This window comes from Astatotilapia calliptera, chromosome 3 (assembly GCF_964374335.1).
Source record: "Astatotilapia calliptera chromosome 3, fAstCal68.1, whole genome shotgun sequence".
NCBI lineage: Eukaryota > Metazoa > Chordata > Actinopteri > Cichliformes > Cichlidae > Astatotilapia > Astatotilapia calliptera.
Window position 1 is genome coordinate 70,363,192 of NC_137424.1, and position 15,139 is coordinate 70,378,330.

Genomic DNA, 15,139 nt, shown 5'->3' on the forward strand with positions numbered 1-15,139 from the left:
CTGACACCTCACACCTGTTTCTCACCTGCAGGTCAGACAGGAGGAGACACAGAGGATGGAGGGAAGGAGGCTGGAGGGAAGAAGGATGGATCTGTTGGACTGATCGTCAGTCTGATTCTTTCTGCTGTGCTTCTTGTTGCTGTTGTTGGTTTTTTGATCTACAGAAAAAATAAACAACAGCAGAGTCAGGATTCACACCAGCCTCCTGTTGAATTTCAGCCTGTTTGAAATGTCAGCTTAACTGTGATTCTTGTGCTTTGCTTTCAGTCGTGTCACTGAAAATGTGGAAAGACAGAAATCAGTAATATTAAACATTTAGCAGGTACCTGTCAGACACGTCCAGATTTTGCATTTAATTTACATTTTTCATCAGAAAAGAGGAGAAAGTTTTTTGGAATATAAACAGTATTTGTCTGATATTACTCAGGATCCTTTGATCACATGTTGCTGGTGTTTGACTCGTTTTAAATGTAATTATATTAAAATGAAACCAAAGAAACAAACATTTCTATGTAGCTGCAGGTCCAATATTTCCTCCCTTTGACCTGGAACGATTCAGCTTCATTGAACTTTACCTTCCATGAAGGAGACACTTCAGTCTGTTACTGTCCAACTGTTACTTTCCTTTATATATTCTCCCAACAAAGATCCACATGTGTTAGTACTTAATGTGTTTTTTTTATTCCAACATTTCCTGTGGCTGTACTTTGTTTTTTAATCAGAAGCTCTGACTTCCTGAAACTGTTGATGCAGATTTTGTCACCTTGAATGGATCCAAGATAAATATAACCATGTGTAAACTGTTTCTGCTTCTCATAATTACAGACCTGCCTCTCAGAGGTAGTGGATCAGAATCGTTGGACAACTGGTCCAATTACATTATTCTGTATTCTTCCTCCCTGTTACATATATAAAACTGCCTCTTTTTTTTATCAACTACAGTGCAGGCTAACCTGGAGGTTAGCAGCTCACAATATGACCTCACATTTGAACTAGTTCTAAATCAAGGAGCCCGTCTACCTTCACCAGAGCACAACATAGACACAGTAATCCTGATGCTCAGTCAAGGGTGATTCTGTTCATCTGGACATTTTCAGTGGGAGAAACGTTTCATCACTCATCCAACTTCAGTCTCAGCTGAGTCAGAAATCAGGAAGAGGGTTTATTGCCAAATGTTGAGCAGATTTACAACATTAGGAAATTGCTATGGCTCTTTGTGCAAACATACGATAAAACAGACACTTGAATAAAAATAAAATGTGAGAAACAGATTGAGATGAGTATATATATATATATACTAGGGGTGCAACGATACACAAAATTCACGGTTCGGTTCGGTTCGATACTTTGGTGTCACGGTTCGATATTTTTTCGATACAAAATAAAATGTTCATGCCTTTTTAATTTGTCATTTATTAAAATTATAAATATATATTTTAACTCAAAAGTACAGTTTTTAAATTTAACCCTAACCCTTGTGCGTGTTTTTTATTTTGACAGCGAATGTGCACCTGCGGACCACTTATGTGCAGCCCTGGTTATTTAGCTCATCATATCGCAGCCACAGAAATTCTTTTGCCCATGAAACCATAAAGCTGCACTTTCTTTTTGCCTTATAGTCTGATTTGTCATAACTTTTCCGTTTTGTGGTAAGCTTTTCTTTGGCTGTCACTTCTTCACCCTGACCTGTCTTATTTGGCTCAGCAGAACTGAAATGCTTTTACACACGCACTCACATAAGCTCAGCGATTCTCTGCGCGATCAACCTCTCACATGTTTAAGCTTGCTGCGGGAGATTTCACTTGTCATGTTTGCATAGTAAGCTAACGATTAATAAGACAATGTCAGAGGAATTGGGGCACAAATTATCATCACTCACCAATCAGTGCTGTCGCTCTCTATACACAGTTCACGCGATTGCAAAGTGAAAGCAAAAAACAAGCGCAAATTCAAACGCGATTTCAATGTCACATATTGACAGTGGCTCACCGATGCCAATGACATAATTACCCAGCTACATTTCTGAAAGAATGCAAAAGCATTGACATATATTTTTCCTTCCTACAATAGCCGGACGGGCAGGGAAGAGATAGATTGTGGTAGCCCGACTGGAAAAATCTCTAGCCCCAGGACGTCGGGCTAGCGATTTTGCGAGCCCTGTATCTGATTGAGGAATCACTCATCTTTGGAAAAGAGAGTTTATTACAGAGAAATGTCTCTTTCCAAAATAAAAGCTATACTATCCGCTTCTTCTGGGCTATATTCTCAGCAGCATATTAAACATATAAGGAGAATCATGTGCTAACGGCTGTCTAAATGACTCGGGTAAAGTTTGTAGCATGCATGCTTGTTGTTTTTGTCTTTGCACTAGGATGATGTTGGCGTAAATGTGCAGTCATATCCGTTGTGTTCCCACTAGTGCTTTCAGCTTAACCTCGTTAAAATGACCTTAACGCCACAACACGGCAAATCTCCGTTAATGAGCTACCCCTGATAGCCCCGTGCATGGTGCTAGACAGCCAACACGTTAACGAGCTAACTGCGCTAACACACTAGCTCCCACCCATGTAATTGAGCATTGAGTGGCACATCCAACATACTGTTTTACTTTAGTCCATGACGCGCTTACCTTCAGGGTCATACGTCACATGAAAACCAAAATAATTCCAAACGCCATATCTGAATGAGGGTGGGGGAGGTTCAATTTGCCATGTTGCAAGGAGAGCTTAACTTCTGTCTCGCTAGCTTGCCCTGCGCTCTTCCTTCTGACTATGCTGTCTGTGTGGAGCGCTCAGTGGATCTGCGCTCGACAGTGCAGCCTAGGCGGAGTAGTCGAACGCAGATTCACTGAGCGCTCCACACAGACAGCATCGTCAGAAGGAAAGTTGATAAAATAAATTACAAATGTTGTATTGTTCGATACATATGCGTACCGAACCGAAAGCACTGTATCGAACGGTTCAATATCGATATGAATATCGTTGCACCCCTAATATATACGGGTTCAAGCGCCGGCTCGGAGAGTCTCTGTGTCCGACAGCCTCGTCTCTGTCACACAGGGCAGCTGTGGCTGCAATGTAGCTTGCCATCACCAGTGTGTGAATGGGTGAATGAATGTAGTGTGAAGCGCTTTGGGTTCCTTCGGGACTAAGTAAAGCGCTGTACAAGTCCAGGCCATTTACCATTTACATATGTGTTTGTATATACAGTGGGATGCAAAGGTTTGGGCAACCTTGTTAATAGTCATTATTTCCCTGCATAAATTGTTGGTTGTTACAATAAAAAAAATGTCAGTTAAATATATCATATAGAAGTGAAATGAAGTTTATTGGATGTACAGAAAGTGTGCAATAATTGTTTAAACTTCCTTTCATTTTTCAAATGTCACTGTGTGTGTGTCTAAGGTTTGACTCTCATCACTGGAGCATAAACTAATGGGTGTCATTAGGACGCTACAACACAGATCGAACACCATCCCCAACGACACAGCAACCAGGGAGGCATCACATCAAGAAGGCCCTGAGTAAATATGGTTATCCCAGCTGGACTTTTGTTAAAGCTGGGAAGGCGCCAAAAGAAAGCTCCAGCTAATCCAGCAGAGAAGGACAACTGCTGCTCAAGCGAAAAACTGTAGTGATCCCGTATGTGTCAGGAGTATCGGAAGTTGAGGCGCATTTTTTCTAAACATGTCAGGTCAACCAGCGAGGACTGCGCACCATGACAGAACAGCTACCTGTTCCGTTATGGTGCGCAGTCCTTGCAGTCTGTATTGAGTCAAAATGAATAAATAATAATTAAATAAAAAAATCACAATGGAAAGCCAAAAAAACTCCTTTTTAACATAGTCATCAGAAATGATACAAAAAACAGGGTGTTTACAGAGTCCTCCTTTCTCCATGGTTTGGGCTTTTCAGCTGTGGCCACACCTCTTTCAGATTCTTCTATATTTATACCCCAAAAGTTGCCTTTTAAAATTAAACCTGAAGGTTTGCAGCTCACAATATGACTTCAAAGTTCAACTGGATCTAAATGGTGTCAGGCTACCTTTACCAGTACACAACATAACATAGACATGCTAGTGTGTGTGCATGCTCAATCATCCAGATAAGTAAATCCCAAAAGGTTGATTCTGTCCAACATATTTGTTTTTAATATGAGTTTAGAAGAGTTTGACAAAGAAAACCCAACAGATGTTTCAGAAGACATTTTTCCTTGTATATTAAGGCTCGTGTACTTGTGCAAACATCAAAGAGCATCAAACTCAGTTGTGTTGAAACCTCAATTTGATGATCTGCTTGTATCCATGTTAGTGTTTAAAGTCCAACATCTCCCTCTAGTGGCCATATATGAACCATCATAGTGTTCCAGTCAGTCATCAGTGTGTCTCTGCACTGCTGTAATTAAAATGTGTTCAGAGGGCCTCAGTGTCTGAATGGTAAATGGTCTGTATTTGTATAGCGCTTTACTTGGTCCTGAGGACCCCAAAGCACTTTACACTATACACAATCATTCACCCATTCACACACACATTCACACACTGGTGATGGCAAGCTACATTGTATCCACAGCCACCCTGGGGCGCACTGACAGAGGCGAGGCTGCCGGACACTGGCGCCACCGGTCCCTCTGACCACCACCAGTAGGCTACGGGTGAAGTGTCTTGCCCAAGGACACAACGACCGAGACTGTCGGAGCCGGGGCTCGAACCAGCAACCTGGTTCCAGTTCAGCTCCATAACAGCAGCGTCCCTGGTTTGATTCCTGTGTTTCAGCTTGTATCTGCCTCTCTCACTGAGGGGGACGTAACTACAGAGACATGGATTTGTTCATCAACCAAACCACAGATCACTGACACCAGAGGACATCTGACTTGTTTCTGATTTTTCTATCCAGCTGTGTGAATTGCCAAATGTCTGAGCAATCTCATTCCATTAAAAGATACGTGTTTACAGTTTGTATCTTGCATTTTTATAAGAATTTAGTTACCCACTGTGTTTGAACCAATAGAAAGCTGGTGCTCAGAGGAAGAGGGCGGGCTTTACTTGGTGTCAGTGAGAGAAATGAAAAAAAGCTCAAATGAGTGAGAAGGACGATGAAGGAAACATCTGTGCTGTGTCTGCTCTGTAAAAAGAATCTCTGTGTTTGTTTGAATTCTTGTACTTTGACTGTCTGCTCTCCTGATAATTGATGATGGAGGAGAAGACATGAAAAACAAATCAGGCTGAATTCAAGTTCAAACACCACGAGGACCAACTGCAGGTCTGAACTGACTCTTTATCTTTGCTCAGGAGTCGAGGAAACACAGCAGGCAGTGAAAAGCTGAAATTGAAATGAAAGCCTTTATTGTCATTATCCACAGTATAACAAGATTTAAAACAGCTCCATAAAAGTGCACATGTACTTAGCACATTATAAAAAACTATACATTAATATGGTAAATGGTAAAATGGTAAATGACCTGTATTTGTATTGCGCTTTACACATCCAGTCATCCACCCATTCACACACTGGTGATGGCAGCTACATTGTAGCCACAGCCACCCTGGGGCGCACTGACAGAGGCGAGGCTGCCGGACACTGGCGCCACCAGTAGGCAACGGGTGAAGTGTCTTCCCCAAGGACACAACGACTGAGACTGTTCGAGCCGGGGCTCAAACCGGCTCCCAACTCTTGAGCCACGATCAACAATAATATAACTATACAAATAATATAAATACAATTATGACACAGACAATTTGAGCACCAACAATTTTTAGTGCAAATTACTTTTGTGCAAGTTTGAGTTGAGTATGGTGATAGCTTGTTTGCTCTAGCCTGTATGGATCTGAAGCGCCACAGGGCAGTAGGTTAAAAAGATGGTTGTGTACTTAAAGATGTTTCTGGTGTGGAGCAGGGAAATTATTTTACTGCTATTGTTAAATAATTATCATCATTACCATTACCATTATCTGAACCTTAACACTGGCCCTGCTGAGACAACAGGAGTTATAGATGGCAGACAAGAAGGGAAGGGGCAACCAGTTTACCACCGTCTGAAGTCTCTTCTTCTCTTATTTAGTTGCTCCTTCCTGAGCACCCTTAGAAAGTGTAGTCGGTGCTAGGCCTTCTTAACCAGCGCTGTGATGTTAAATTTTAAGGATTCCTCTCGCTCTACATACTTGATGGGCAGGGTGGCAGGGGCACTTCTGAAGTCAAGGAAGATGTTAGGGTCAAATTGTTGAATGTTGTCATTGTGTTTGTTAAATTTGTAAAGTCTTAGATCAAACTATAGCATCAAATACATTCCTTTGTTTCTGACCACCTCTCCAGTCACTCTGTTCTGGGGGAGGTTTTTTTGTAGATACATCCTCTGTTTCTTGTGTTGTAAGCTTACTGCTTTTATGATCCTTTTGGTGAGCCGGAGGTCACACAAATGCACCCCCATGACACACACACACACACACTCCCTGTGCATATGATACGACAACTTTTCTCCATGGTAAATGGTAAATGGCCTGTATTTGTATAGCGCTTTTACTAGTCCCCCCCTAGGGACTAGCTTTACACACCCAGTCATCCACCCATTCACACACTGGTGGAGCAAGCTACAGGTGTAGCCACAGCTGCCCTGGGGCAGACTGACAGAAGTCTGATGTCTTGTCTGATGCAAATTTGTCAATGATGTTGTCTGGGTGAGTGGGACTGCAGCCAGTTGTGTAGAGTGAGTAGAGTAGTGTGCTTAGTACACAACCCTGGAGAGAGCTGATGATGAGAGTGCAAGGGGAAGAGAGGTCAGGATCCAGATTGACTCGCTGGGGTCGGTTGACCAAAAAATTGGCGGGAGCCACTTGCTCTTGGATAGAGGATGTACAAATTAGTCTTTCAGTCGTTTACTCATTATGTGGACACAGCTCTATAGTGAAAACATGGGTTTACTGTGGTATTTAAAAGTTGTAGTACTGACCTGTACTCACTGTATAACAGGTTTGATAAACTTGAACTGTACTGTGACCCTGAAGTCAATAATTTTGCAAAAGAACAGAACACAATGTTGCTGTAGAAAATCAGAAAAGTGAGTTTGTGTGTTTGTCAGCTGTTTGTGTGGAGTTGTTCTTTATGTTCACCTCAAATGTCATTTCTCTTTAGTTCTGGTCTCACTGCTGAGCTGCACAACAAACCAAGGTCAGTAACCTTCTTCTGTCACAGTTTAAATGATTAATGCTCACTGATATGACCTGATTGGGTTCATGTTGGTAGATATCAAATATAAAAGTGCTGAAATGAGAAATGTAAGAAAATATTCACAGATAATCAGAGATGGGCAGTAACACAGATTACTTTTTTCAAGTAACGAGTGAAGTGAAGGGATTACTATTGCAAAAGAAGGTAACTATATTAGTGCTACTTTCCCGTAAGCACACCACGTTACTGCGTTACTAAAAGCGTGATTTTTTTGCGAGAGTGTCTCGCAATGACGTAAGCGAGTGCGACGTTCGGATCAACAGCTGTGTGCAGATCAACAGTGGATAATATATGGAGTGCGGGAGAGAGTTTGAGCGTGCAGCGTTTAAATCGTGGAAGTACTGACCTTACTTCTCTCCCATCTCTCTCCTCCATATCTCTCTGATCTGGTCTCGGTGTCTTAGATCTTCTTCTTCCCTTTCTCTCTCTGTCCCCCCATCTTGTCACCATGGGGAGCGGGGCTTTCAGCTGCTCTGCTCCATGACTCTGGAATTCCCTTCCTCTTCTTTTTATTTTTTGTCAGCTTATTTAGTTGGTTTTTGTTTTTTTGCCCTTCATCCCCGTCCCTCTTCTCCACTGTTTTTCCCCCTCTTCCTTTCTCCCTTTTCTTTTCCTCATTCAAGTCTGTCCCGTATCTAACAAGTGAAAATAAAAAAATAAATAAAATAAACAATACAAGGTGAATCAAATAGGCCATTATGGTAAGGCTGGGATGGTCCATTTGGTAAAGTAAATCCGTTGGTCATCTTTCTTTGCCTTTAGACAATAATTCTGAGGGTAAAAGAGCCAAACGGGACAGGCAAAAAAAAAAATGCAACTTGACCAACACTGCAGATAATATATATATTTTTTTTAATTTAACCCTCACAGCTCGTCTGACTGTGAGTCCCAGCAGCTCTCAGATCTTTGAAGGAGACTTTGTGTCTCTGAGCTGTGAGGAGGACGACAGCTCTGCTGGATGGACTCTGAGGAGAAACACAAGCAATTTACAGAGGACTCAGTGTGGAGCTGAATGGGGAAAACCAGTTACTTCAGCTAATTCTTCCTGTAACATGAGCTACATTTTAACACAGGACAGTGGAGTTTACTGGTGTGAGTCCAGAGAGGGTCCCATCAGTAACATGGTTAACCTGACAGTCACTGGTAAGTTGAGTGTGTGGAGTTAGTGTTGATGAAGCTGTGTGTAAATGGATGAAATGCTGTAGTTTGTCTCTGTGTTGAGGTGGATCAGTGATCCTGCAGAGTCCTGTCCTCCCTGTGATGGAGGGAGATGACGTCACTCTGCTCTGTAAAACAAAGACCACTCCCTCCAACCTCCCAGCTGCTTTCTATAAAGATGGCTTCCTCATCAGGAAGCAGCCTACAGGTCACATGACCATCCAGCATGTTTCCAGGTCTGATGAAGGCCTCTACAAGTGTGACATCAGCGGTCATGGAGAGTCTCCATCCAGCTGGATCACTGTCACAGGTGACACACTCACCTGTCTGTGTTTCTGCAGCTTTCAACATTCACAATGTGACGACAACTTAATGACTGTGTTTGCTTTATTTTAGACAAACACACCACCACACCTCCACCTACATCCACACCTCAACCTAGTTCCACCTCTCCTCCTGTTCTCTCTGTGTTTTCATGTGTTGGATCAGTCTGTGTTTTGGTTCTACTGGTGTTACTGGTTCTGCTGGTGAGACGATGTGTTCACAGGAAACCTGAAGGTGAGACTCAGACTTCCTGATCTTTTGTTTGTTTGTTTGTTTAGTAGAATAAAGTTCACATTCATTAAGATAACGGTAACAACTTAACCTAAATGTAATCTTTGTTTAGATATTTAATTTATATAATTGTTCATTTTGGAAAATTTTAACAGATGGAAAAGAAGCTGAAGAAGATGACATCATCACTTATGTCATGTACTGTGATGTCAAAACTTCAAAAACAGCCAATCAGACGACGCAGAGGTAGTACTGTGTTTTCTTCATAGAAGAGTTCATGTTGAGGTTTCAGCTCTTTGTTATCGTAGTAAACATGTTGATCAGTCTCATCTCTTTTCTTTCTTCTCTGCATTGGTCAAAAGTGAAGTCAAAGTCAGCTTTGTTGTCAAAGACCATATGTACAGTCACACACAAGAATTTGAATTGACAATACCTCATGGCCCTCAGTGTACACTAAACTAATATGAAGATAAAAAGATACAAATAAAATAAACGTCTTATTTACAACATCACACAATAACATACAATTATATAAACAGCAGTGTCCAACACAATCATAGTGACTGTGGCTATGTCGTGTGCAAGTGGGGGTGAGGCAGTCAGTGAAAGGGCAATGGTGGTGGGTCAGAGTGTGTATGTTTGAGGAGTTCAGAGGGAAGAGCAGTGTTGGGTTTATTAAGGCACAAACCCCACTGGAACAGAGACAACCAACTGCACGGCAAAACAGGACAAGACGGCGCTCTTTGTCTTTTCTCTCGCGAGGGAAGCCGGCCAAGGTCAAGAGCTCTTTAGTCTTCACTTGAACTTAGCCAACCTGGGCTGACTTCCCCTTTCCTGCCTCTTTAATTGACAAATGATTACATGAATATGCAGTTACAAATAGTTCGATTGAACACGTGACAGTCTTAAGCGGGCATGTGTGTGTTAGCAAGGTATTTGCCTTCCTGGGTGTTTGTGTGTGTTCCTCGCCATCACATACATAGGCATAGTTTCTTATAAACCTTTCCAGATGCCCTGTACAGGATGCAACCTTTCAATGAGCTGACATGTGTATATGTGTGTAGAGCAGAAATAAACAGTCTTGCACCTTAGAAGAATAGAACCTTCTGGATTCACAATGTATAACAGAAAATTATAGCGTTGAGGCTGCTCTCATGTCTGCACAGAAGCTTATAAAACCTAGTAACACACATACACACAATGATTATATATATCTTAGCACAAATGACAATCTCAAAACAGCAACTCTAACAAGGTGAGCGCAGGTGTGGAGTTCGTGTGTGAGACACTCTGATGGATGAAGCTGTTTCTCAGTGTGCTGGTTCTGGCCCGGAGGCTCTTCAGTCTCCTTCCTGATGGCAACATACTGAAGAAGCTGTTGGACGGATGAGTGGCGATCCTCTGAGATGTGCACACACAGGAACTTGGTGCTGCTTACCCTCCACGGCAGCACCATTGATGGTTAGTGGGGTGTGCAGGGTGTGAGTTCTCCAGGAGTCTATGATGATCTCCTTAGTCTTCTCTACATTCAGGGAAAGGTTGTTGTTGCTGCATCACTCGGCCAGATGTTTAACTTCACTCCTGTAGTAGGTCTCATCGTTGTTGCTGATGTGACCTACCACAATTGTGTCGTCTGCAAACTTAATGAAAATGTTGGAGCTGTGTGATGGTGTGCAGTTGTGGGTCAGCAGTGTGAAGAGAAGAGGGCTCAACACATCCTTGGGGAGCCCCCGTATTCATTGTTCTTGTGCCGGAGGTGTTTCTGCCAACCCGTACTGTCTGCTGTCTTCCTGTCAGGAAATCCAGCAGCTAGTTACACAGCAAGGTGCTGATCCCCAGCAGATCCAGGGAATGAGTTGTTGGGGAATGATGGTGTTGAACACTGAACTGAAATCTATGAGCAGCATTCTAACATATGAGTCTCTAGTGTCCAGATGTGTGAGGGCTGAGTGAAGCTGAAATTGCATTATCGGTCATCGGGAACGACAGCCTGGCTCAGTGATGTATTAAAGCTGTCTGTGAAGACATCTGTGAGTTTCACAGCACAGTCCCTCAGTGCTCGTCCTGGGATGTTATCAGGACCTGGGGCTTTGCATGTGTTGATCCTGGCAAGGGATCCTCTGTGTGGGGGTCAGGTTCTGCACCTCAAGAAGAATTTCTTTAGCTCATCCCATAAAGAGGTGGGACCGGCACTCTGACGATACTCTGCCCATCCTCAGAGTATCTCTGCTGCCGCAAAAGCTCTGTGAAATCCTCCTGGAGTACTGCCTTTTTCGCCTCTCTGATGCCACGTGACAGGTTTGCCCTTGGGGTTCTTAGGTTCACCTCATCCCCAGCTCTTGAGGCTGCATTTCTCCCCCTCAGGAGCCTGTTGACCTCACCTCTGAGCCATGGTCTCTGATTGTCCCGGACAGTGATAGTCCTGGTCTCTGTGACATCATCGATGCATTTTGAGATGTAGGCAATGACATTTTCTCTATATTCCTGTGGTGTTGTCGTGTGTGGCAGCCTACTTAAAGATCGCCCATTCTTTGGAGGAAAAGCAGTCTTGCAGTGCCTCTGAGGACCTTTCTGGCCACACAAATATCGACATTAGCATAACAGTGATGTGATCAGAGGCACCAAGGTGGGGGAGGGCTTTGTAATCTTCTCTCTGGCTGGTGAAAACATTGTCTAAAATGTTGCTCCCTCGCGTGGGGAATTTAATGTGTACCTGTGAACACTGAAGAAACTGCAGGTTTTCTCAGGTTATGTTTCAGCTCTGAAAAGCTTCCCTTTTGTTTAATGTTCTAATGAAGACATATCAGAATCAGAATCAGAATCAGAATACTTTATTGATCCCTGGGGGAAATTATTTTTTGTTACAGTGCTCCATTATAAACCAACATTAAGACAAGACAGACAATATGCTAACTAAGAATAGTACAATATATACATATATATACATACATACATACATAAGTCACTTATAAATAAATATTTGGAAAAGAAACATGTGTAGTTGTAGCAGCAAACAGTGTGTTAAGTGGATGCGTTGTACAGGGAGATGGCCACAGGCAGGAATGATTTCCTGTGTCGTTCAGTGGTGCTTTTCGGTAATCTCAGTCTCTCACTGAACGAGCTCCTGTGACTGACCAACATGTCATGGAGTGGGTGGGAGGTGTTATCCAACATTGTCTTTATCTTGGACAGCATCCGCCTCTCCGACACCACCTTGAGGGAGTCCAGCTCCATCCCCACAACATTGCTGGCCTTACGGATCAGTTTATTAAGTCTGTTGGCATCTGCGACCCTCAGCCTGCTCCCCCAGCATGCAACAGCATAGAGGATAGCACTGGCCACCACAGACTCATAGAAAATCCTCAGCATTTTCTGGCAGATGTTGAAGGACCTCAGTCGCCTCAAAAAATAGAGACGACTCTGGCCCTTCCTGTAAAGTGCTGTGGTGTTTTTAGCCCAGTCCAGTTTATTAGTTATCCAGTTTAACACATAACTTCACACAGATGTAGCTGAAGGATAACTGTGGGGTAAATCTTGAGTCAGGGTAACATAACCAATCTATTTACACAAGTTTTATCAGACTTCACTGATGATTCTATACATGCATTTTTTTTCTGTCAATTGAAAGCTATGAAGCTCCCTGTCATTTAGGTCGGGGCTTTAAAATAACTGCACAAATATCTGCCCAGATGCATGACAAAGATGGCTGCTGAGTATTTGAGTTCAAGGTTAATATGAAGACTGTTTCCTACTCTTACCATGTGAGATTTTAAGAATCAAACATTGAAATCACAATATTTAATTTCATACTTTTGTGATACATTTATTGCTTCATTTAAAATTAGAAATGCTTAGTCAGTTCCATTGAGAACTGATGGTAGTAAGTAAAACTTAGTCAAGTGCAACCGTCTGCATGTTTCACACTTACTGAGTGTTGTTCACTGTGAGCTGGACTGTGTGTTTGTGGTCTGTGGTTAACTGAAGCTAACAGCTCTGCAGTCGTCCAGCATCCTGTTTCTGATAGAAAGAAACACTTCAGCTGCAGGTGTTTCAACACAGAGCTGTTTATTTTAACAGGAGGGAACACGGAGACATAATTTGGAAAAGCATTTTAATAAAATTTCCACACAGATCACCATCCATTCAAGGTCAATATTAATTAAATAAAGCACTGTTTCCATTTTATTCAGTTTTCATTTAAATTGACTTTTTGACTCCGACATTTTAAACTCGATCTATCTCAGTATTTATATATAATATTATTTTAAATAAAGTAGTAATTCTAGTATAACAGTAGTCATCACAGCATACCAGTGTGTCTAATATTAGTGCTCATGTTGTGAAAAGTGTTTGATTTGTACTCTGTGGTGAAGAGTGTCAGTCTTCACTGGCAGCTTTGTGGTCGTCCACCTGCCCCGTACACAGAAACACCCCACAGTTCTTTGTGGTCACTTTGTGTTTCAGAGCAAAGGTGTGAAGACGAGAAAAAAAAAACAGTACAAAAGGTGCTGAGCTTTCAAAAAATATATATTTAATCCACTTATTAATTAAAACATTTTGCTGTAGTGTGATGATGTAGTTTTATAGTTGTGCACCTACAGAAATGCAAATGTGTTCTATTATTTATTACACAGACAGAAATTCAGCTGCAGTCGACTCAGCAGTGAGAACTGAAGATGTCAGTTATGAACAAACAAACATCAGAACAAGGAGGCCCAGGTACAGCTGCTCTTTATCTTTAACCGAGTCAAGCTAGCTGCTCACCATGTTTCCAACCATCGTGCTAAGCTAAGCTAACCACGTAACCAAATGTTTGACTTTTTAATGTCATTTAATGCAGTTAAAGAGCAAGTTGTTGTTGAGCTCAAGGTTTGACTTCTGTGAACTTTAATTAGAGTGTCGACGGCTCATTGATTTCTGAACTAGTCCCAGTAAAGTCTGAACAGGGACTGTGTGTGATGCAGAGAGGTGGAGATTGGAGGTCTTGATTGAACTACAAAGCTTGTAATAATATTTGCTGTTTTTTGAACTGTGTGTGTTTGTGTTCAGACTTTAAACCAGAGCCAGACATCGTCTACTCTTCACTGAAGTAGTCCACCAGTCCAACCACTGACGTCCAGCTGCTGGTCTCTAACTGGTCCCCCAGCACCTCAGACCAGAGGACATCCACATGTTATTTATATTTTTTAATTTCCTCTATAACCTGTAAAAGTGTTCCGTATAAGTTCTGCAGGATCAATAAACTCTGGGATTCCCTCTTTGTTCAATCTTATTTTTATTTACCATGAAATAAGGAATAAAAATTAAGCTTCAGCTGGCACACTATAAACAGCAGGGACATCATTCAGCGGGTGCAAAACAAAGTAAAACACCAGTACCGAACAGTACAGTATATATTGTGCATGTTCAGTTGCACTTTATCAGGAAGATATAAGTATAGAGAAGGTTTAACATGGTGAATGTTTGACTAGTGTTCATTACCCTGTCAATATTTATAGTCTCACACTCAGTGGTCTGACCTAAAGTAAAGAAATGAAGTGTTTTAGTGTGTGATAAAGTATAAATTGATAAACATGAGACTCAGTCTGGGCTTCCATCTGGATCACACTGCCTGAATCAGAGCTCCTCTTGTGAAACCTCTCAGTGAAGCTTGAAATAGTCGTGAATGACTTTTAAAGTTTTCCGCCATCTACTGGTGAAACCAAATCAAAACAAATCAAATTCAAATTTTATTTGTCACATACACAGTCATACACAGTATGATATGCAGTGAAATTCTTACACAACTGCTCGTGACCTAAAGAAAAAACAAGAGGCTATGAATAAGATAGGAAATAAATATGAAAATTAAAAAGGGTAAATTTAACTAGGAAGGAATAAATAAAATAAAATATAAAAATTAAAGTTAAAAATGAAATAACTGTACAACATAAATTAGAATGAAGGGTAAATTTAACTGGGAAAGAATAAGATAAATATATAAATTAAAGTTGAAAATAAAATAACTGTACAACAAAATACACAATACACAGTATAGAAATATATAAGAATGTATGAAGAAATATATATATATATATATATATATATATATATATATATATATATATATATATATATATATACAATAACAGCAGCAAAAAGTTTTTTGTACAAGTATTAAATGGAAATGAAGAAATATAATGTCCAGTGTTGTGCAATCCACATTT

The 15,139-nt window shown here is 41.4% G+C and overlaps 1 protein-coding gene and 1 long non-coding RNA gene across 5 annotated transcripts in view; both read left to right on the plus strand.

Moving 5' to 3' along the window:
• Positions 1-15,139, plus strand: part of LOC145425734 (coxsackievirus and adenovirus receptor-like) — a 312,252-nt gene that overhangs the window by 8,238 nt on the left and 288,875 nt on the right. For 3 of the 4 annotated variants that reach the window (XR_013906460.1, XR_013906461.1, XR_013906462.1), the window contains one exon: positions 32-800. The exons of the other annotated variant lie outside the window; for it this stretch is intronic. The gene's annotated coding sequence lies outside the window, so the exon portion shown is untranslated. Of the gene's footprint in view, positions 1-31; positions 801-15,139 lie in introns of those variants that run through there. 4 annotated transcript variants of the gene reach the window in all.
• LOC145425746 (uncharacterized) lies at positions 8,784-14,193 on the plus strand. The gene is made up of 4 exons (XR_013906475.1): positions 8,784-8,936; positions 9,089-9,179; positions 13,568-13,652; positions 13,983-14,193. It is a non-coding gene; the product is annotated as an uncharacterized LOC145425746 (long non-coding RNA).